Here is a 23,472-nt window from a genome sequence, read left to right on the forward strand (position 1 = left end):
GAATTTCATTCTGGAAGAGATACATTGATGATATCTTAATAATATGGCAAGGTCTGGAAACCCCATTACTTGAGTTTATAGAGTGGATAAACACCGTAGACCCTTATCTTAAGTTCACTCACACCATAGACAAAAAGGAGATTATTTTCCTCGACTTGGTGTTAACAAAATCGGAGGGTCGATTGACTTCCAGAACACACTACAAACCGACAGCAAAGAATAATTTACTTGAATTTTCAAGTTTCCACCCCAGACCATTAAGAGAAAATTTGCCATATCTCAGAATCAGACGCAACTGTGGTAGCATCAACGATTTCCGCACTCAGGCCACTGACCTCACTCAAAATATACAGAAACGAGGGTACCCAGAGTGGAGTCTCAACAAGGGCAGAAAACGGGCAAGGAATCAGCCTAGAGAGGTACTACTTGAAGTCCATGAGAAAATCCCAGAAAACATCCCGCTGATCTGGGTTACAACATATAATGTGGCTTCCAACGCCATTTCAAAATCAATCAACAGACACTGGAAAATTCTGGAGAGTAATAACAGAAAATGGACAAAACCTCTTTTCTCGTATAAAAAAGCAAGGAGTATTAGAGATGCCCTTGTTCATACCAGACCAAGGGACACCATGAAGGACACCACTCCTACAGTATTGAATGCCTGGGGTCTACCAAAAATACAGGGTCATTTTCCCTGCGGTAACTGCAGTGTCTGTCACCTTACCACACATACAAAAATTCTGAATCTGGAACCTGGTTCTATCTGGACTCAACGCTCGCATACCAATTGTAACTCATCAAATGTGGTATATTTAATTACTTGCCCTTGTAACATGAGATATGTGGGCATGACCACGCGCAAAATCAAACAACGCATATGTGAACATCGTAGTAATATCCGTTGTAAGCGAAGTGCCACTCGCATGACGGATCACTTTCTACAACTGAACCACACAACTAATGATTTACAGTGGACAATAATTGAACAGATTAGTACAGGTGGGAACCAATCTCAATGCCTTTTTGAAAAGGAACAAAGGTGGGTGTATCGTTTGTCAACTCACACCTCAGGCCTCAATGATAACATCCCATGGGGCACGATTTTGCCACGTTAGCCACACCGTGTCTCTCTGAAAAATCTTGTACTAATATACCGATTTTGTGAACATGTATTGATTAACACGTGTTACGCCACTTGCTTTTTAAGGTTGGTCCTGTTTCGGAACCTTTTGATTTCTTTGTCTTTATGAATTCCTGCTTCTCCCAGCAGGTCTTGTATGTACCCTGTGACATATATAATTTGCCAGACCGCCAGCAGTAGGATTTTATCTTCTGGTATTCTCTGGCAGCTTAAGTGAGACCCAACTCCATTTCTGAGCAAACTTGCCGATTTATTCGACTAGCCTATATATTAGCTTAAACATTTTTTCCCCCTAGGAAATATCGCCTGTTGTGTTATAGACAATTTAACTTCCTCTTAATTAGAACTAGATGGGCATAATATATCTATACATCCTTCGCCTTTAAAAACGATACTTGTGTCATCCTGCACATACACATATATATCTATTAAGATATCACTGTGGAATTAGAAATCAATATGACAACTGGCGCTGGGTGTGGCATGGATAATTTTTGCGAACACTTGAATAAAGTTTCTTACAATCGTTTTCAAATCCAGCGCGTTTTTTCTTATTGCGTATTGCATCACGGCGTATTCATACTGTTGTGGACGGACGTTGTTTACGACACGCCGCACTGGCTAGACCATTCTTTCAAAGAGTCTCGGTCTAGTTGTCCTGTTCACCTGACGCGCCGCAACGTAGCAACGTCACCACGTGGGCACGCAGGAAGCAGGAGGTTACATCGCCATGACTCTTTTAAAAAGCCTCACCGCGAATAGTCCATCATTGCCAGGGTCCTGCTATTTGGCAGTTATAGGTTTTTGGCGGGCGTCGTACTTTGGAGTAGTAAGTTATTCTGAACACAGACTTCTGCTAGATGGGTGAGTCGTTCAATGTGTACGATATACTTCTCTAACTGGCCCTACCCTTTTCCAACAGAGTGTGACTACAAGTACGCGCCCCCCCCTGGACCCATGGGGCTATTCCCCACCCGCTTTAAAGAAAGTGATGTACCTCTAAAAATACCACACTTACTAGGCTTTTCCTCCATATAATTGTGTTCTTCACAAGTTCAGTCAAACCATATGGATTTTAACGTGTACGTGTGTGTGTGTGAAATTTCACTGATAATTTTCAATCGCCCCGTACAGAGTGCAAGAGACAGTCACTCAGTCCTATTGGAACTGCCTTTTTGGAAATCGAGGCACCATATTGGTCTCGAGTGGGATTTGGTATTCTTTATATCAACCAAACCCAGAAGCAAGGAGATCAACTCCACCTATGGCACCTAATTCTGCACTGATGCTCCGGACTGGCCAACTCATTTTTCTGGGTTTGCTTTCCTGTTCCATGGTCTTGTTGTGTAGGGATTTCAAGTACCTGTTTACTTACCAACTTGGTTACAATGCTTCTATACTGTATTGTCTTTCAAAATATAAATAAAGGTTACAAAAAAAGTACATTGTAAGCCTGCACTACCACAGTGAATATGGGCCATACTGAAGGCACGGGTCCCACACTTTACACCAAAAATTACAAAGGATGGAGAGAGCAGGTCCATTCCTAACATGGAATATTAGATGATTAAACAACCCATTGAAAATATGTTTAATTTTGGTATACCTGGATAGGCAAATATGGGTGTTGCTTTCCTATAGGAAGTGCACTTAACCTAAAAAAAAGTGAAGTGCCTAGACTTGACAGCCCTTAGGGTGGCCTTACCCCAAATGTTTTCACTACTTACCTCCTGTTGCTTAAATACGTTTTTGCTGGCTTTAGGACTCTTTGCACTTTACCACTGCTAACCAGTAATAAAATGCTTGGGCTCCATCCTTAAAACATGGTAAAATAGGCCTGCACCTGATTGGCACATTTAATTTACTTGTAAGTCCCTAATAAAGTGGTACAACATATACCCGGGCCCGTAAATGTAATACTACTAGTGGGCCTGCATCATTGTGCCACCCACTTAAGTAGCCCTTAAAAATGTATAACAGGCATGTCATTGCAGCCTTTGTGAAGTTTTAAATTCAACCAGGCAAAATAAACCTTTTTCCAGACCTAAAACTCCTTTTTTTAATACATATTAGTCACCCTAAGATAGGCCATAAACAGCCCATAGGGTAGTATGTACTCTATTTAAAAGGTTGGACCTGTACTTTAAAAGCTTAGGTCTCCTGGTAGTGAAAAATTCCCAAATTAGTTTTTCAGTGTTGTGAGGCCTACTTCTCCCTTAAGATAACATTGGGTTACCTATTACATTTAATAAGTGCTAACGTTTGATTGGAAATAGGTAGAAAGCCCAGTTTGGTCTCAAAAGCACTGTCATTTTTAATAGTCTTTAATGGTAAAGTCAGATTTTAAGTCACAATTCTGAAAATGCCACTTTTAGAAAGTTGCCATTTTCGTTTCTTAACTATTTGGTGCCTGAGGCCTGTGTCCTGGGTCAAATGACAGGTTCCCCCACAAAAATTGCTTTGTACTTCAGGGAATTTCCTTGCTTCTTGAAGCTTGTTTCGTTCCATCAAAGGACTACCCTACGCCTACCAGAGGACTCGCCTATTGCTCAAAGCTTGCCTTGTACCCTCAGAGGACTGCCCTGGTGCTTGAGGCTTGCCTTGCAGCTTGATCCATGGATTACCAGTGTGACTCCAAGGGTCAGGTGGCTGACCTCCTGTTAAGAGCTGCAGGGACACAACAAGCTCCCGAGACCTACCATCAACTGTACAGCTGACTTGCTGCACTGGCCTTGGCTGACCCTCTAATTGGACCTGCTGAGCCCTGCTGGTCTCTGCTGGAGTTAGTTCCTGATCCCCAAGAGGTGCTCCCCCAGATCCTGAACCCTTTAACTGGCATCAACTGAGCTCCTCCCGTGAGGAAAGACATCCTCAAGTTTTAGACTCTTCATGACTGTATTTGGGCCCATTCGGGCCTTGCAGCCCATGACCTCCACCAACGTGAAGCTCCGGTGAACCCAACACTTTGTGCTATAGTGTTAGCCAGCAACGATCAGCAGTGACATTAACCTGTGGGGACCACCAACAGGAAGCTCCAGCAAAAACCGTATGCGATGCCTGACAGGATTTTCGCACAAGAGCGATGGCTGTCCACAAAACCAGGCCTTCTCTTCACACCACAGTGCTGACCAACATGCTGCGCTCTCCTTGCGACCACCTCCACCGTAAACTGCACTTTTTGCACCAGACTTTGAGAAGGTAACTGTTTCAGTGTTATTGACCTGGTCCCTTTATCCAGCCGGCGCTCCATCAAGGTCAGCCTGAAATTGTGACTTTCCCCTAGTCTAGCACAACGAGATGACTGTAAGTTGCACTTTTTTTCAGTCGCTATACATACCTAAATCTTTGAAATTGTATTTCTCCGGTTCGACTGATTGGATTTCTGTCACTTTGGACTCCAATTATTTAATACATTTGACTCAATTTTTCTAAATTGGTGTGAGATTTTTCTTGTGTTGTGTTTTCACTTTATTACTGTTTGTGTGTTGCATAAATATTTTACACATGGCCTCTAAGTTAAGCCTGCCTGCTTTTGTGCCCCGCTACAAGAGTGTAAAGCATAGGTTGATTTAGTGACTTTTGTGGCTCACCCATAGAGGGATAACGCGTCAAATGTCCACAATAAAATGAACAGGACGGCGATAAAAATCTAAACCCGAACGTGAAAAAAGTTACAATGGCCCCAACTGAGATTAAAAATTCAGCAATAAGCAGCGCCAGGCCTGCAGGTCCCACAAGTTAGGTGGGAAAAATCACCATAAAAGAGGCAACAAAAAACACAAACAAAACACAAACAACTGCGAAGCACCATGGAGGTAGCTGGAGCAAGTACAGAGGACAACCAGAACCCCGCAAGCCCCCCGGTGGACCAGCCTGGGACCATCATTGGAAAGACAGTGGCAGGATTTGGGGGACTGGACACTGCACAACATGACCTGAGCCAACAGCAACAGGGTGAGTAACGACCAGGGACTGGGGGGACGGGGGAAGTTGGGCACAATGGCACACATGCACAATTAAGTATAGCACATCTGCGGATAAACCATCCTCAAGAATCACAACTCTGACCAAGAGCGAAATTTACCCAATTCTGCAACATCTCAGCACTGTATAAGCACAGAAGTGAATGGCACACTGCCTGAAAGGGATAAGGGACAGCCAAATCAGAGTTGAAGGGGCAACTCAACCACAATGCCGCATACACACATAAGAATCAGAGCACCTCAACATTGACAACAATGTGCTGCAAACAGCAACACTTTCACAACATAACAGAGGACACAACTGCTGCCGCTTGTGTGTAGAAAATGGCCATTTGCATTTGGCATAGCAGGAAACTGTGAGATGATAAAGTACAATTAAAACCTCACATTCCTGATGATGTGGAAATGTCAACTGTCCCGCATCAAATAGGCATCTCCTCACAAACAGTCACAATTTACATTGTCATGCAGTCTGTCAGTAATCGTGCACACTGCGTGAACATACATGTGAACACAATGTCAATCTGAATCTCCCCTTCACACTGCAGAGGGAGAATCAACACCTCCTGCAGACCCAACCCAACAACACAGCACTGATGATGAGGAGGACCTCCCCAAAATCGACACCGACGCCCTCCAACAGCTCATGGACAGCTCCGGCACCCCACCTCCAGGAGCAGGGCAGCCCAGCTGCATCGATGAGACCCCACCCCTTGCACAGTACACACAGCATGAAGCACCCACCACCACAGCTGTCTCCCAGGACCCCCACAGCCAACACATGGCATTCCAATGCTGTGTGTTAGGGTGCCAGGAGAAGATGGCTGACCAGCTGAGGGAGGGGTTCAACCTCATGGCAGCCAAACTAGATGCCATACTGTGGAAATTTAGCTTGCAAACTGAACATTATCTGCGCCATCTTGCCTCTCCCCAGCGCCACGCATAGCAAATGCACGGCCGCCATTTTAGGCACCCCACTCTCTCTCCCCGGTCACTCTCGATCGCCAGCGCTTTCCCCCGGCGCTGCGAGCATCCCCCGCGCGCCGGCCACCCCCGCTCTCTCATACAGGCCATAAACCCTCTCCTTCTGCGCGACCCTGCTACGGAGCCACATCCGACCGACATCCCATACATGGTCATGCCTCTCCTTTGATAACCCCCTTCCTCTGCGCCCCATTGTCCGAACTGGTCCCAGGCCATCACCTAGCCCTGCGGATGCAGTTTATTGCCCCTACTGTAAGGGAAACACCCCGCATCAAAGGGATTACAGTAGATCAAAGCCCCTACCCCCTGAGACCCGGCCGGTTGCACACACCCCCGGGAATTAGCGGAATTCCCTGCTGCGCGATAGCCATCTCCCACTGCGGGTAGGGTGGGAACCTCTACTGTAACCATGTGTGGGATCGGATCTGAGCCGGGGCTTCAGGGGATGTTCTTTCAGGCATCAAGAGAATCTCAAGAATGTACTATATGTAATAAAGCAATAAACCGGTGTATAAGAGACCAGGTCTCAGAGATGCGGTTAGAGCACCTCGTGACGATACCTTGCTGTCTGATCTGATGTGTTCTGCTCCGACGGAATAAAACTTTGTTTCCTGCCTTCCAGTCTCCGGCGCCTGCCTCTTTATTGGTAAATTATCGAGTGGTATGAGAGGCGATTACCGCTGGGCAAATACTTGAAAGGTTATCAACTGAAACTGCCGCTACCATTTAACAATTGGCGTCCCAAACGTGGGGCCCATCAGCGACACGTGGATCCAGTGGAAGAGGTCCCGACGACAGAGTGAACGACTGCAACGATCGGGAGAGCTCCTGCCCAATAGACCCTCGTCTGGCAGCCGATCATCCGAACTTCACTGGTTCCGAGCAGACCTCTCTCGAGTGATCTACGGTCCTGACTGGGAACCATCAGGAGTGCCGCGGCAAATACGGAGAGTAGAGGACGATCGGGCGCTGGAGGCGGAAGACGAGAAACTGTCCACGCGGTCCGGGTAAGGTCGTGATACACGACAAATTGAGAAATAATTGATTGATTGTTTGATGCTTTGGAAATACTAGTATTGCTCATTGATTGTGCTCATTGATTGTTCTCTTTGAGATATTCGCCGTCTACAAACGGGGAGGAGTAGAAATACTCTCTCTCTCTCCCTTTGCAGATAGTGAAGGGTAGGTAACGCAGACTTTTGTCCCCGTTGAAACCCGTCGTGCCTATCTTTATCTCCCCATTGATTGATTGACCGAACATTGATTGTTTTGGAGAATAGTGCTTTTTGAGATATTCTCTGTTTGCAAATAACGTAGAATAGGAATATTCTGTCTAGTCTTTGCAAATAGTGAAGGGTAGGTAATGCTGACTTTTGTCCCCATTGAAACCCGTCATGCCTATCTTTATCTCCCATTGATTGATTGATTGATTGATTGTCCGAACACTAGTTGTTCGATATTGGTTCTTTGGAGGTATTCTCTGCTTGCAAATAACGAAGAATAGAGATATTCTGTCTAGTCTTTGCAAGCAGTGAAAAGATAGGTAGTGCTGATTTTTGTCCCCGTTGAAACCCGTCATGCCTATCTTCTCCCCACTGATTGGTAGTTGGTTCTGCCCGGACCGCTTATTAGAGGTGAACCATCCGGCTCCACTGGAGGGCACCCCTAATAAGGACATGTTCACTAAATATGGACTAGTCGCCGTAGCTTATACCAAGCTATGGCATAAATATACAAAGAAGGACCCTGAGAGTCAGTGGCCACTGATGGGATCCTTCGACGACCATAAGATAGAGGCGCTAGAAATAGCTCTGCGTAGCAATAAGACGACGCCTACTATGCTTGACAGTATCGGCATGTGGCGCAAAGAAGCGACGCAACGGAAAAAGAGGGAAGAAGTAAAAGCAGAAAAGGAATTACGAAAGGCAGCTCACCTTGCCGCTAGAAAGTTAGAAGAAGACATAAAGGAGAGAAGGGAAACTAAACTGAGACAGGAGCCCGAAACCTCAGGCCAGTACGCTGTTAGGACCCCTTCTTTGCTCTACCCTGAGTTGTCCTCCAAGCAGCGAACGAATGACGAGTTACTGTTAGGTCCCCCGATCATTTACATGCCCCCTCCGTATGCACCATCCCAATCAATAGTGCAACACCCACAACCCCCGAACACGAGCGAAAGCAGTACAGGGGCCTCGGCCCTCACGGCCTCCGCGCCGGCTGAGCCTCTTGTGCCGAACCCAACGTCGACTACAACGCCAGACGACCATGAGATAGGAAAGAAAGAGTCCACCAGAATGAATCGATTAACTAAGGATGAACGAACAGGAATCGACAAGATTGTAAAGGCACTGGTAGGATCCTTTTTGACCTTACAAAAACTAAAATAACGCTAGGAGTTAGCCCTTTGTGGGACATATGAAACCAAGGGAAGGAGTCAAGCTCACGGTCGAGACGACCGCGAGGTAGCCCGACTCCATTACTCTCGCTACCTAAACATGTCTGCCCTACTGCCCACCCCGCCCAATAAGCATGACAAAATCCCGCACAAACGGAAGCCTGCTGACACCCACCATCGACGTCACCAAACTAGGGCTAGATCGCGCACAATTGGGCTATGTTATTTTTCCGATTGCACAGTAACCTCCTTGTGCTCGTCATCAGACTACAAATATGTACAAACACTCCAACGAAGTAATGTAGTTATAACATTTTAATAACTTATAGGATATAACAAACACACCAACAGGGTAAACAGGTTAAAACACGTTTTAAAACAACTATTTACATGACAGTCTGCTGCAACCTCCATCCCAAAGCCTTAACGTCCACGTGACACCGTCCTCGCCTCTCCTTCCTCGAAATTGCAACATTGGCCTGTTTTGGGCGGTCCCTCTTAGTTGACTTTGGGCTATAAAAGCCATGCAAAAATCCCTTGACATCAGTGGCGGGCGATTGTGCGAATAGGCCGGAGGCTATACGAAGCGCCGAAGTTCTGGCAACACCAAGGCGGAGCCCGCCACGCTGTGCGGGCCTTTCCGCTTTCTCTTCTTCTTTCTTTAATGAGGGCTGGTGCCCTGGCGGGGGGAGGCGACGCGGACGGGCCTCCCCCACCTCCCCAGGTGGAGGCTCGCCGGGCACCCCAACCGTCTTTGACTCACCGGCCAGCTAAGCTGCACCCAACCGTCTTTAATTCGCCGACCAGCTAAGCTGCACCCAACCGTCTTTAATTCGCCGGCCAGCTAAGCTGCACCCAGCCATCTTTTTCATCGGCCTGCTGAATTTCACCCTGGCACGCTGTGCGGATCTTCCCAGTCACTTCTTCCTTCAATAACGGAGGGTGCCCTGGCGGGGGGAGGCGACGCGGACGGGCCTCCCCCACCTCCCCAGGTGGAGGCTCGCCAGCAGATGAGGGCACCCCAACCGCATCTTTCACACGTCAGCCAGCTGAGTTGCGCCCTGCCACTTCATTCGCCGTTCGGCTGAGCCGGCACCCCTGCACGCGGCCGCCAGGCAACCACCCAAGCACCGGGTTCACCAGGACTGCCGCTAGCACCCGACGTGAGGAGTGGGCCCCCGCAGCAAGGTAATCGGGGACCCACCCCGGTGGTGATACCATCCAAACTACTGTCGTCACTGCTACTGGAATCACCCCGGTGGCAGTACCATCCGAACTGCCGCTGTTACTGCTGCTGGCTCCTCTCCGGTGACTGTACCGAAGAGCTGCTGCTACTGCTGCCCTTGAACTCCGGCGGTTGACCCCTCCGGTTCCAGGCCTGGCCCACCGTGAGACTATTCTGGACTCGAAAGCTTGTTTGCTAGGGCATGGGCCCCACCCTTGACAGAACGCTCCCCTCAGCCTTGCAGAATTGGTTGGAGTCATTTGACATTCGACTCCTGCAGACTTCCGGTAAGGACAAAACCACCACCATTGCTCTTTTTGCCCCCGGGCGGCAGCCACCTTGCCTCCGCTTGGTGCAGTGAGACAGTAGAGCGTCGGCGGAAGAACCCGCCTGCTGCCCCGCCCTAAGAACAAACCGTGGCATTGCTACAAGGTTGCAGTGACGCCATGCGGACGCAAAGTTGACGCTAACGAAAGTTCTCGAACTACCGAAAGGAATTCTGGTTCAACAGCTAATTCATGGAAAGACTTAGACTGTGCACTGGCCCGACCCCGCCCCAAGATGGCGCTGATGTAGGAGTGGCCTACAACTCCTTGTGGCGTTCCAGCCACGTGACATTTGTGTTAAAAAGAGATATATAAATATATGTATGCGATGCTTTCACACATGATGGTGGGGGAGAGGGGGGGGAACCGATTTTTATGTTAATCTAGTGTTGCTCATGTTGCTCGACGCCTCTCGCACCGTGGCCGGCCTATAGCGGCTGTAGGCCCGTATTTCTACACTGACATTGTTTTAAATAAAGGGCTTCTTAAAAAGGAATTACGGAATCAGTGTCATGACTAACCATCTGGGTTGTTGAAGGTTTCTCTTTTAAATAAAAGATTGTCACTCCTAAGCGAAAGCATACAGATAATACGGACTCAATTTGCCTAAAATATTTTTGTTTAACGGAATTTGTACCCATCACGCCTGCCCCCCCTTTTTCCAAGAATTGTCAAATCAATAATGAACTATAACTTAAGGTATATGTCACACGCAAGGTATGGTATCCTGCACCATAATACACGACCAATTGAGAAATACATGCATGACCAGGGAACCCGAATTTAGGAGATGAATGAACTAGAGCATCTTTGCCTCGAACTAAAGAATAATAGGTCCGTGGTATTACCCACCCCTGCGGCTAGCCTGGTACATGGTAGGTAGAACTTTTCGTGTCTGCGCGCGCTGGGGTATTTTGAATACTGCACCTCCCCTCCCCTCTTATTTTCCCCTCTATAGGTCACGACGAAGTTCCGACTGAAGAGTGGAGTGGACATGGACCGCACCAAGTTCAATATCAGGGAAAACATAGACAAACGTTGTGAGATAGTGCGTAAAATTACAGACCACCATTGGGAACATGAAAAACTGTATGATATGATTGTGCGTGTGTACTACGATTATACGATATGAATGTGTATGCATTCCATGTTCGGGTCACTTGAAGAGAGCGTCATTGTATGATTGAAGTGCGCGTCCACCGATCAAAGGGAGGAGAATAAAGGGTCAGACAACCCATAAGATAAACTACAAAATACTAAAGGTACGCAGCATGCATAGGAATAGAGGACAGGAAAGGAGAGGTCCCCGTGCTCGACGCAGCCCTGAGTCTCCGTCTTGATGCATGTACTGTCACACCCTATCTGGCATTTGTGTGTACGTGATCACCGAATTTATGTCTTTTCCCCGCTTGTGTTTTCTTACATGGAACAGACCCATGCTACTCCATGTTGTGTGTGCACCAAGTGGCATATTATCTTACCCATCTCTCTCTCTCTCGTTTTGTGTCGTATGTATGCCAAAATAGCCTACTTGATGCACACGTCTCTCTCTCTCTCTCTCTCTCTCTCTCTCTCTCTCTCTCTCTCTCTCTCTCTCTCTCTCTCTCTCTCTCTCACTCTCTCTCCCCCTCCCTCGCAAAAGGCTCTTTCTTGCCCTCTTTTCTTCTTGAATAAATTAACGACATACACCTCTTTGGTAAGTGTATAATTGGCCTGAACACAGTGGTGTTCGAACTAATTGACAGAAACAAAAAACGACCATACTTTACCACGTTACTACCTCTCCTTTTTACAAACGTTAAGCCTAATCGGCTGAGAAGGAAAGGACAGGTAAGACGACTGATGTCTCCCAATCTGACCCTCAACACGGGGACTATATGTCAGTGGTTTTTGTTCTTAAGGGACACCATCTCCACCGCCCAGAATTACCCCTGACCAATTAGCCCGAAATAGAATGTCTAAAGCACCCTGTTCTCCCAAAGATAACTCCAGCCCTATACTAGCCGTCTCAGAGTATCCCGAACGAAACAGCTGATGGCCCTGTTTTAAACTGATAAAGGGTCATCTACTGTATGAAAAGGATACTCGTGAACGCATGACCGTAGCACCTCACACTTACGGGTATTACCAAACCTTGTATTATAGGGCGCAGAAACTGACACCTAGAAGGCCAGACGATGGACAGGGACACCCACCGAACCCTGCACCACAGCAGTAATTAATAGATTAGTAACACGCACCTTAACACCAGAGTTAATAGACACCAATCATATAGTAACAGATAAGAGCATTTCCGCAACTACTCAGTGGTTGGGAGAGAGAATGAAGTATGTAAATGTCTTCCCTGCCAAAATCCCTAAGACTTTCGTTTCTTATAACCTATTCTAGGATAACCTGCAGCCATCGGAAGAGAGGGGTCGGACGTGACGCACAGTCTGGCTGCGGATCATAAAGCATCTATGACATCGACCAAGGGGGAAGCGACGAAGCAAAAAGGGTGTGAGACGAGACACCATTATCAGAACGATGAGCGCGAAGGGCTACATCGAGGCCCCTGCCCACTGACCAGCGTGCCTGAAGTCTCAACCCGTCGGGCCCGATTGATGGGCCCAGTGCTGAAAGATTCTGCTCTCCTTGGTCCGCATTTTTGATCCGATCCCACGCCACCCCATTCTCTCTTCCTCTTTCATTTGGACTATGACTTTGACCTACTACCGAGGAACAAAAGGCCGGCACCCTGTCTCAAAGTACCTGTGGTGAACTGTGTTAAGGAACAGGACTGTGATCAAAGAACAGTGAGTGGTCACACCCTGCCACGTGAGAAATCGGATTTGAGCTGGACCTTAGCTCCACCGCCGGTGCTCAACAGTGCCAACGAAAGAAGAACAACAATGAGAGCTTACCAGTGATAGCTCTTTATAAAACAAGGACACTGGAAAGAAGGACCCATGTCAAAGTTGAAAATCCTCTCCCAACCACCTTATTATATTAACCATCTTCTTCATGATGTTGCATCAATCACTTCCGACTGTACACTGAGAAGTTAAGAAAATGTAACTTTGTATAGTAACATTCATACAACACCAGCCATGTACACGACTATACTGCAACTTTGAATATACTTCCTCCTCGCCTACTTTATCAAACTGTATGAGACAATGTACAAATGTGTCAGATTACTCCTGCCTACCCTAAAGACTCTGTATCTTTAAATGTATGACGAACATTGACGATACTGTAACTGAAAGGCTAACAAAGGTGAATATTGGCCGGACAAGCTGCCGAGATATGTTAAAAGGGAGGACTGTGGAAATTTAGCTTGCAAACTGAACATTATCTGCGCCATCTTGCCTCTCCCCAGCGCCACGCATAGCAAATGCACGGCCGCTATTTTAGGCACCCCACTCTCTCTCCCCGCTCACTCTCGATCGCCAGCGCTTTCCCCCGGCGCTGCGAGCATCCCCCGCGCGCCGGCCACCCCCGCTCTCTCATACAGGCCATAAACCCTCTCCTTCTGCCCGACCCTGCTACGGAGCCACATCCGACCGACATCCCATACATGGTCATGCCTCTCCTTTGATAACCCCCTTCCTCTGCGCCCCATTGTCCGAACTGGTCCCAGGCCATCACCTAGCCCTGCGGATGCAGTTTATTGCCCCTACTGTAAGGGAAACACCCCGCATCAAAGGGATTACAGTAGATCAAAGCCCCTACCCCTTGAGACCCGGCCGGTTGCACACACCCCCGGGAATTAGCGGAATTCCCTGCTGCGCGATAGCCATCTCCCACTGCGGGTAGGGTGGGAACCTCTACTGTAACCATGTGTGGGATCGGATCTGAGCCGGGGCTTCAGGGGATGTTCTTTCAGGCATCAAGAGAATCTCAAGAATGTACTATATGTAATAAAGCAATAAACCGGTGTATAAGAGACCAGGTCTCAGAGATGCGGTTAGAGCACCTCGTGACGATACCTTGCTGTCTGATCTGATGTGTTCTGCTCCGACGGAATAAAACTTTGTTTCCTGCCTTCCAGTCTCCGGCGCCTGCCTCTTTATTGGTAAATTATCGAGTGGTATGAGAGGCGATTACCGCCGGGCAAATACTTGAAAGGTTATCAACTGAAACTGCCGCTACCATTTAACAATACGTGGGTGTCTAAGTCCCACCAGGGACGACTTACAGTCCCTAACAGACACCCACTGTCCACTCCATGCTCTCCAACAATCCATGGCTGACATCGCTGGAGTCATGACACTGAGCCAAGAACAACTGTCTAGTCAGAGTGGCTCCAGCGATGTCAGCCGGGAGTTGGGACGCATAAGGAGAATGATGGAGAGCTTGGAGCGGATGCAGGTGGAAAGAATGTTTGCCACGGCTGCACACCAGCGAGATGTAGCTGTGATCTTCCATGCCCTGCAGATCCTTATCATGGCATTGCCACCACAAGGCCCGGCGCGGATGAATGCTGGTGCTACTACTCCATCCACATCTCCGCCCCCTGAAGTGTCAGTGCCACACAGTGTGGCAGATATTCCACCTCCAGCCCCTGATGTGTCACTGCCACACAATGAGGCAGACAAAACACCACCACCCGCATGTGAGGCACCTGACACATCAGAGGACGAAGTTGATGATGAATATGGCTTTGTGGTAGCATTCATCTGCACCATATGGCCGGTTTCAGCTTGGTTCTGCCCTCTGCATCATGCCCTGGAATAACACCTTCCGCTGTCCCCCGATACACTCAGCGACACTCACCTTGTAACTCGACATGGACTGCCATATTTTGTTTGGTTACCAATGACACACCAATCACACTGCGGACTGAAGTCATCCACTCCTGATGAACTTGTCAATCCCTAAAGGACTCTGGCTGGCCCTCCACGGGGCAACAATGTAAAGTGGGGTTTGCATGGCCCTGTACTGGTCCAGCTTCAACACTCCACTGAATGTGAATAAAACATTCTAATTCACACAGATGTGTCATGGCTAGGATCAATCAAGTATGAAAGTATGGATGAATGTAGGGACAGTGATTCCACAAAAACGTACTCCCTGGGTAATGCTATCAATGCACATGCATGGCCGTGACCCAGATAGGCAGTGAGACACAAATTGTCATTCAAATCAACACTCATCACAGTTGAACACAAGAGAAGGTGCGTAGACTTTGTTAGCATATGCGTGTCAGTATGGGCAAGATAAGTGCCACAACATGCAGACCAATGCAGCAGTATGTCAGAATGAGGAACGTTGCCAAGCGCCGCTATCCACTCCGGTGGAGTGCCTCACCTTTCACAGGTGTGTGTTAACCCGCGTTGTTGTCCGCTCATGTACTCGGAGTCCAGGTGAATGCAGCCATGTCCATTCTTGTCGTGGGATATGTGACCAGATCTCCAAGATGCCACAAGGTGTTGGGTAATGTGCAGTGGGTTCCAATCTGTTCTGGCTGTAGGTATGTAGTTACTCGTCCATGAAAGCGATTGTAGCTTCGTAGGCTATAATTTCCAACATGAGCTCGTTGTCGACTTCATCAAACAGGTGCGAGTCGATCCATTAGCAGATCCGGACAGATGTGTTGCGTCCACCCCCTTACACCAATTAGCACTACAGCCCAATAGGGGAGAGGTTCAATGTGGTCACTGCACACGAGGATTTGTGCAATCTCCCAGGTCAAGCTGTCAGCATGTATGCCAAGTATCAAGGCATCCCATAAATGGGTATCACGGTGACACTCCTGGTCGTGGACCAACAGGGGGCACACACACATGTCGAAATCCAGTTCAGCTACCATCCTGTTGGATAGGTAGACATCCATGGACCACTCGAATATGCACGATCGACAATGCAACACAGGCTGAACGCAGGTGACGTTGGGAAGGCGGAAGCTTAGCCGATAACAGATCCGCACCACTGCCAATGATAGTGCCCCCAGTAAAGGCAGCATACGTGCATGGTACAGTTCCACGTGACAGGGGTTGTGCATGTGTCCTGGATGTTCGTTAATGGCTCTGGTTGAAGCGGCACTGTTCTGACCTGTGCCAGTTCTGTGGATGAAATGCCACAGCTTGGATCAATGAGTTGTTTTAGTGTGCAACGGTTGTACGCCTGGGATGGTGTGGGAGTAAGTGTGAAGGCCATTCCATGCAAGATAACTTCGAGCAAGGACTTCTGTGTGTGGGGTGTGTATACTCTGGTCATCAGCTGCTATAGTATGTCAGGGGGTGCCGGGCACATGCAATTCCAAGGTCTGAGGTGCAGATGTGCTTCCACCTGATAGTTCAGACAAAGGAGCTTTCATCCCTAGTGTTAGTTTGTCATCTGCTTGCATTCAGGAAATGTGATGTGGCTTGTTGACGGTGGGGTGAGATGTATGCGACTTTGGGATTCATGTTTGACATGTCTTGCATGTGGCAAATGTGCGGCATCACTATGTCTTAGATGGCCTCACAGCTGCTCCTCCCTCCCCCCTGAGTCTATTTACTTGTGTGCGCTGCTTGGTTGCATCACTTGCACTCCTACGGCACATCATTGTCATGCCTGTCTGCGCATGTCCCAAGCCTGACAACGGCACTGTGATGTTGGCCGTTGAAGATGGGCAGCCACGTGAGTGTAGACCTATGGTAAGGATAGGGCGGACACAGATGTAGAGTCCATGCCTGACTGCACTCGCACTGCGAGTAGGGCTAGGCATTTGGCTCATGCTGCAGCATTACAGATACATACAACACTTGGCATGTATGAGCCAAGACCCCGAGCGGTCTTGTGCTCCTTCATTTCTCCTTTCGTGTGAGCCCGCCCTCCGGGTGCATACTACATTGCAACATTGTCGATTGCGGGCCTGGTTGCGCCGACACTACAACAGAGACACACGCATTAGTTACTTTCTTGTCCAGGCCAGAACTGAACCACGACCAGAGCCCGGGGCAAATTCTTCACACCACTACGCTGGACTGGCGTATGTCCGCCCGCCCACTCCGCTTACGCTTACAGGGGGGGGGGGACAAAGCTACATGTCCAAGGTCTTAGCCACTGCCTGAGGTGACATGGTTCTGTCCGCTGTCCACAGCACAATGTAATGTGGTAGGGCCCGGGGCCATCATGCATACATAATGGCCACACGGACACACTTAGATAGATAGTGGAACTGGCTACGGGCACGTGCGCCCGGCCCCTTTTCATTACCAGGGTCACATGTCCATTGACGCCTGTGCTGAATGGGTGTGGGGTGAGTGTAAGCCAGCCCACAGGGAGTGGTTGGTGCTGGCAACAACTAGAACAGTGATCTTTGCATCACACACACAGATTCAATCATAAAGGGTCCATGACTTGCAGTGCACTGAGGTAGGGGCACCAGATCTGGAATCACATACAAAAGATTCAATCATAAGGGGTCCATGACTTGCGGTGCACTGAGGTAGGGGAACCAGATCTGGAATCACATACAAAAGATTCAATCATAAAGGGTCCATGACTTGTGGTGCACTGAGTTAGTGGCACTGGATGCACTGCTGCCGGCAAGAGCCTACCGCCACGTGGCGATGACTTGAGCTGCACTGAGATAGGGGCACCAGAGATGAGCGTGCTCATGTGAAGAAATTGTTGATGATTGTGTCCCTTCGGGATATTCTTGCTGCAGCTGAAGTGGGGTGTGGTACACCTGCCTCAGCTTCATCATCATCGTCCCAGGTCTTCCCCACTGCCTGAGGTGACATTGTTGCATCAGCTGTCCACAGTACAAAACTCTATCATAAAGGGTCCACGAATTTTGGTGCACTGAGTTAGTGGCACCTGAAGAGCTGAGCAGGGTATCAAGCTGATGATGGCATCCACGACAGGTGTGAGCAACTTTGATAGGCTGGGTGCAAGACTTCTCCGACTCTGGCAGTTGGTGGTTGGAGGTGGTCCTGGCAGTGGTGGCGTGTGCGCAGCCAGCGATGATTAAATGTTCTTGCAGGTCATGATTGGATTTGATATGTGTGAGCCCTGCTGACCGCAGTGTAGGCCAGAGGCAGTGGTCAGTAAGGGCCCACAGCCACGTGGTGTTGACTTGAGCTGCACTGAGTCAGTGGCACCTGATGAGCTCAGCATGTGCTCAGCCAGCGATGATGGCGTGTCCTTGCAGGTCAGGATTGGATTTGATATGTGTGAGCCCTGCTGACTGCAGTGCAGGCCGGAGGCAGCGGTCAGCAAGGGCCCACAGCCACGTGGCGTCGACTTGAGCTTCACAGTTAGTGCACCTGAAGCGCTCAGCGGGTGTACAGCCTGCGGTGATGCGTCCTCCGGGCTGGCCGCACTGGAAGCAATGTCTGTTGCCTACTGGACTTTGCCATAAATAAATCAAAACTCGATTTGAATTGGGGGACCTGCTGACCACAGTGTAGGCCGAAAGCAGTAGTCAGCACACACATCACTCCGCAGTGCTGTGCCGCTGGGTGCGCTGGGGGCCTGTGTCACGGAGGCCAGCGATCAGCTGAGGAGGCTGGCGGTCACAGCAGCGGACTCGTGGCAGGCTGAGGGTCACCGCCCTGGCAGACGCATTGGCCATCCCGGAAGTGAACCACCCCCAGAACCTCGGCCTATTTATTCACACTCCTACGCTGGACTGGCGTACGCCGGACCAGCCCACTCCGCTTACGCTTACAGGGGGGGACGACAAAGCTACATGACTGAGGTCTTCACCACTGCCTGAGGTAACATGGTTGCGTCCACAGTCCACAACACTACAAACATCAGCAGTATATGTCCACATGGACATGTCTGTGCTCTGCATACTGAAGTCTGTCCAGCACATCATTGCCACACTTGGCATTGTGTACATTCTTATTTATAGGTCACTTGCCTCCTTCACACATACTTGGGGGCAGATTTATGTTGCACTTGCGCCACTTTTGCGCCGCCGTTGCGTCACTTTTGTGACGCAGCAGCGGCGCAAATCCTGCGCCATGGTGTGGGGTATTTACAACGTGACGCATCTGGGAGATGCGTCACGTTGTAAAGCCCTGTGCCACATGTAGGCGTTCCTGCGCAGGGGGGGGCATTCCGGCGCAGGAACGCCTCCTAAAAGTGGCTGAGTGAAATCTACAAGATTTCACTCAGTCACTTTTAGGCCCATGCTGCGTCAAAACCCTGCGCCTGCTTGAAGCAGGCGTAAGGATTGACGCAGCATTGTACAGATAGGGCCCCCCAGAACATTGCTGGAGCTGCGTCGCGCTTGCGACGCAACTCCAGCAATGCGCCACTTTTACGGCACAGATGCGTCACGCATCTGTGCCGTTTTTGCCCCATGGTGCGCCGCATTATAAATGCGGCGCACCCATGGTGGCGCAGCTGTGGCGCATAATAATTGGCGCATCCCTGCTGATATGCAGGGATGCGCCAGTTAACATAAATCTGCCCCTTGGTTCCCACCTCTCCCCACATTCTGCAATTGTGTGGCTGAGGTGCCATGCCGTTTTCAGAAGGTCAGATGTCTTGTTCTGTGCTGCCTCGGTGGTAGTCCGGGGGGGATGTCTGGGGGGGGGTGCCTGGGGGTGGTGGCGGTTGGTGTTGTGGCCCTCTTGGGTCTCCGAGCTGAAGTGGCGTAACAAACGTTTAAGGGGCCCCCCTGCAATGTACACAGAGGGGCCCCCACTCTGCATTTTATCCGGAGGCCTCAGACCGTAGTTCTGTTCCGAGTTGGCCCTCTGGAGCTGGGGCTCCCCCGCACTGCGGGGGATGCAGGGGCCTGTGTTACGCCCCTGCCGAGATGCATGATCAGTAGCTCCATGACATGTGTTGGTCTTCAGATGTGGTTCTGGGCTGGGCTCCCTTTCATACCGCAGGTTGTCCTCCTGCTTGACACCAGTAAAAGGCAGGTGTTAAATCCCTGCTGCTAACGCGCATTATCAACAGTTTTTGGATCGCATCACAGATCTGGCTGGTCGTTTAGAATATCTTGAAGTGGTGTTTTTGTGTGTTTTTGCACGAGAACGCCTACTCTACATATCATTAGCGTTAGTTGTCGCTCTCATCCATTGCAATGTCTTTTGCTGCAGCTATCACTGGAAAACTGGCGATATCAGCAGTTTGCACCAGCTTGAGAATAGGGCAAAAAATATATTGCCACTTTTGTGGTGCTAAAGTGCCGATAAATCGGCGATAAGTCCTTGAGAATATACCCCTATGATTGTTAACAATTATGGGCCTAATGCGGATGAGCCGCAATTTTACCTGTGTAACCAAGTGTTGTCAGTAGAACTCCAGGCACTATTACGGGAGGGGGACTTCATCTGTACTCTTCAGGCTCAACTTGGCAAATCACCGTCCCACAGTTGGCGTATATTAGTGTCTGCTAGCTTTTGAATGCCATTCACAGGAGCATGATCTTGAAGACATTTGGAGATGTAGACATCCATTGATTAAGGAGAGCACATATCTCTCTCCTCAGTGCATATGAGGTCAAGGATAAACTACTTGCTGGCCACTTGTGACGTTGGAGTGATGGAGGTGCATCATATGGCAATTGTGCTGTCTGATCATGTCCCAGTTCTGCTGAGACTTGAGCACCCTTGGTGAGAGAGATCCATAGGCAATTAAGGCTGACACTTGTCAAGCTTTCAGACAGGCTGTTCCACAACAAGCTTAGGACTGAAATCAAGTAATATTTTGAGCTAAATGTAAGGTCAGTAGAAAGTGTGCACACAGTGTGGGAGGCATTCAAGGTGATTGCCAGAGATAATGCATGGTCAATCAGGACAGGTCTCTGAGGATTCTCAGAGATCATCCGACACATACAAAAATAAGGGACATTGAGATTGCTTACACATGCAGTGCCAGCCTGGACCATTAAGCAAGAGGGCTTAAATACCAGGGTAAGAATGCTCAAGCACAGATCTCTGGGAAAGCTGAATACCCCAGAACATCTTTGGCCAGCATGGTTAAACAACCTTGTGCTACCACCAATATTATAGGGTTAGAACGCTTAAAGAAAATCTCACTTATGAGACAAACCAGATTCTGACCACCTTCACCAATTTCTACACCAGACTGTATCTCCTGAGGTCTAAAAGAAATTTGCAGACATACTGGCTCTACACTCGATATACTTCTATGAAGAAGCGCAAGGGAAGCTCATTCTCCACCCATCATTGAGAACATCACTCCTGACCACGTTAGCAAAGACTGGGAAACCAGCTGACAAATGTGAGTCTAACAGATTGCTATTGATTATACACTGTTGTGAGAAAGTGAATTACTAATTGGGGTGGATGGTAGTCCACACAAATATCATCACGATTTTGTTAGGTCCAGTTAAAGGTTTCAGTAATTAAAACCTGAGCTCAACCCTGATAGCTATGGAACAGAGAAGACAGGCTTAACTTAAGACCACATGTAAAGCATTTAGAAGTGTTAAAACAGTTAAAAAGTCAAAAACACAACACAATAAAAAATAAAAATCACACTCTAATTTAGAGAAAATAGAGAAAGGTTTAATGAGCAAAGTAACACCAAAACACCAGAAAAACAATAAGAGGAACCAGAGATATGACTTTTTAAACTTCTCAGTAAAAATAGAGCCAAAAAGCACAAAGCACAAACGGTAATCAGCGGTCGCTGTAAACTGAGACCTAGACGTGATTTCAGACTGATCACGATGGAGAGCAGTTCAGATACGCCAACCAGTTTAGTCCAGGTAGTAGGTTTCACCTCAGAACAGAGTCTTCTTATCTGAAAGTCAAAGTCCTTCAGCAGAGCAAGGCAGCAAGTTGTATGTACCGAGGTCTCCATGATGTCGGATAGGCATTGGAGGAGGTGCCAGTGAATCTGTTGCTTTGCCGGGAAAAGCTCCAAGCAGGAGTAATTTGAATTTTGCACGCAGGGAAGTCCTCTTGACAGCCACATACATTTGGCACCTTCGCTTGGTCAAGATTTTTACCTTCGGACTTAGTAGTTTTTGTTAGTCTAGGATCCTTTTGAAGGGAAAGGCTGCAGGCTCCACAAGGCCAAATATCTTCTTGGTGAGGTCCAGCTGAATCGACTTTCCGACTTTGGAGAAACTCAGAGCGAGGGAAACCTGTTTCTTCAGTCCAGCGGCTATGTACCTTGAGCAGATCAGTTTGGCAGGTTTGTTCCGGTCCTCTTTTAAGTCCCAAGCCTTTCAGGGATGTTTGGAAGAGTAAACTTTGACACAGCCAAGGGTCACAGTACTTCAGGCACAACACTTGGGGTTCAAGAATCACTCCAGCAAAGGCTACCAGCAGGATCCAGGTCAGGTCCAGTTTTTACTGGTCAGCTGGGCTCTTCGGGGAAAAGGTCTCATGCAGTTTGTTGGATCCCTGTAGCTTACACAGGAAGTCAGCCAACTGATCCTTGGAGTCCACTTATTTGTCTTGGGTACATGTGGGAGCTGGTTCAGCATCTGAGATCTCTTAGCAAGTCTCAGATAGCAGGAGCAGTCCTTTTTCTGTACTTCCACAGGTCCATAAGGGTCTGAGGTAGGTGACAGGGGTCCCACATTTACACCTGGCACTAACTAGTGGGTGGAGGTGACTCCTGGTCCCTCCATAATCAGTAGGGAAAACGCTTCTACGGGTAACCTTACCCACATTTGCAGCGGTTCCTGTGTTTCCTACTGCAAACAATCCCAAAGTGCCCCTTAATCACTAAATCCAAGATGAAGAAAGTCTTCTCTTGTGTACAGCCTGTCAGCACATGCATAAGTGTGGGCATGGTATTGACCAGCTCCCTCCTGCCCACCAGGCTATATCCAGAAACCCAGTCTGGGGCAGCCTGCATTAGGTGCAACTGGAAGTGGCCCAGATCCCACACCTCCTCATAGTTTTCGGGGTATGATAAACCTTGTGATGATAAAACCTGGTCTTACCATGGAGCTCAGAAGTATTGGTGTAAAGTTTTGACCTCCCTTTCTAAGATGATAGAGAAGTGCACTGCATCCTAGGATTGCACTGTTAGGCCTGGTAATAAATATTCACAGTCCTGTCACTTTGTCATCTAAAAGACAGGTTGCTTGTCAATGGGGAAGAAGCACAGGTTTCTGTCCTCTCCTGTGCACATGCAGACCGATAGACATATAGCAACAAAAATATTTGGACTCTTTCAAAGATATTTCGCCCATAAATCTAGAAACGGAAGTAGATATTCCTCATAAAATATGACAATGACTCCTCTCTAGCTGCACTACAGCTAAACATAAATGAAGCAAAGACATACTCCAAAAGTATGCTCAATGCAAACAATTCGAATTGAGTTGCACATCACTTCAGCATTACTAAATCTCAATGAGGGCACACCTGAGTTGACTTAAGGAGTGCCACAGCATGTTCCGATTGGCAGAATCAAGACATGCTCTAGGAATAATTTCTCAAGAGTTTCTTGCTAAGCTACAAGCAGCTACAGTTGTAAGGTTCCAATCCTTC

Source organism: Triturus cristatus, chromosome 8 (assembly GCF_964204655.1).
Source record: "Triturus cristatus chromosome 8, aTriCri1.1, whole genome shotgun sequence".
NCBI classification, from domain to species: Eukaryota; Metazoa; Chordata; class Amphibia; order Caudata; family Salamandridae; genus Triturus; species Triturus cristatus.